Source organism: Convolutriloba macropyga, chromosome 13 (genome assembly GCF_964194025.1).
Source record: "Convolutriloba macropyga chromosome 13, txConMacr16.3, whole genome shotgun sequence".
NCBI lineage: Eukaryota > Metazoa > Xenacoelomorpha > Acoela > Convolutidae > Convolutriloba > Convolutriloba macropyga.
The window spans coordinates 5,216,833-5,218,520 of record NC_134480.1 but is presented as its reverse complement, the minus strand read 5'-3'; positions in this window follow the sequence as shown (position 1 = coordinate 5,218,520).

Sequence of the window (1,688 nt, the reverse complement as noted above, 5' to 3'; positions counted from 1 at the left end):
CTTAAATCTATTTTTGATATTAGAAATGACATAGAGAAATTTTAACACTTAGAATAATTAAAACTTGCTATTGTTTTCTTCGCAACTTGTACCACTAGCATTTCAAATTTATAAGTTTTCAGAGTTCTACTTCAGTCAGAGTTCGATCATCTTCCCTGTGCATCGCTCATATCGCACTGAACGTTATTCTGCAACCCACTCAATGCAATTTTCTAAACCATGAGGCTAGAGGGTCCACATTTACAAGTAACTTTAAATGGGGCCTGAGTAGTTGAGGCTGCGGGTTCCTTTTCGAACCAAAGTACAGGCCGTCGACGGGGACAATCAAACATGTACAATTGGGAGCAAAGCTTGATTTGCCCTAAAAAAGTGCGTTCTAAATCAGCTATAGCATTCTGACCTCAAAATTAATATTAAAAAATTAAAGAATTATCTAATAATGAAAAAAATGGAATAATAAACAAGATGCAAAAACATTTCCTAGGACATATCCTAGCCCTGCCGCACAGTTGTTCGAATCCTTTTTCCCAGTATTAGGATGGAATGACATCAGGTCACACTTTATAACCAGGTTGACAGATGAAAAAGAAAAGTACAGAGATTGCTTATAGATACATAGAAAATTTAAAGCCCGACAAACTTTTCAAAAAATATGTTCACAGATTAACAGAAAAAATAGAAAAGGGTTGCTCAAATCCGAACATCAAAAATGACTTAGAGAGTGTAATAGTTTTGAGAACTCTGGTACATAGTTAACAATACCCGGTCTAAAAAAGAAAGGTTATCAATTTCTAAAAGAAAATGTAGGCGTCACTTGGCAACAACTAAGAGATCATGTAATTACTAAAAACTTGACTATTGCAGGTAGTTGTCAATCCATTTGTACATCTTCTAACATCTTCTAGCATCATGTGCGAAAATATAGAAAAAGAAGGGATAAAAATCATCTGAAAGAGACAACAAGCTTAATGAAATATCACAAAATAAACGCAAACTACGAAATACAACAAGAAAATTTTGGACGTTGTTTCGACATGCATCCAACAGGTGGAATAATGTATCATTTTATACTTCGCGGATCGTGAAATGGGACAGAAGGGAACCCTTAGACTACCCAAAGGAAATTTTCCCTTGGCCCAAACGACTTGAAAGATACCTTCCCGTCTTCCATCCAGAGCAATTTTTGATCTTTACAAAACTATCAAAAATTTTTCGCTATTAAAAGTCACCTCTATTATTGTTTATTTCCCATATCGCCTGTTGCTGAATACAATTTTTTTGAATGTCCAAATTCCTATTCCTCCTGCAATCATTTTAAAAAGAACTTACATACCAATTTTCAAAACCAGCCCTCTTAGTTCGCATGCTTTCTTTGTAGACAACAATTATTCGATTACTGGTATCATCCCAACTGTCCCATTTGCAATCAGCCAATTTACACAAAACAGAAGATTTTTACTTTCAATCTAAAAATTAAGTATAAGGAGATAAAAAGGTACACATTAATTATATTTGAGACATTTTCCTGTCCATTGAGACAACATTTATTGTATGAACAGCATTAGATCATTAAATCCTTGCCCAGCATTCAGTCAACAGATTATCCGTGAGAACCCCTGGAATTAACTACCGCAAGGCCAGAAAAATTTTTAGGCGCTTTTACGACGGAAAATTAAGTTACAAAAATC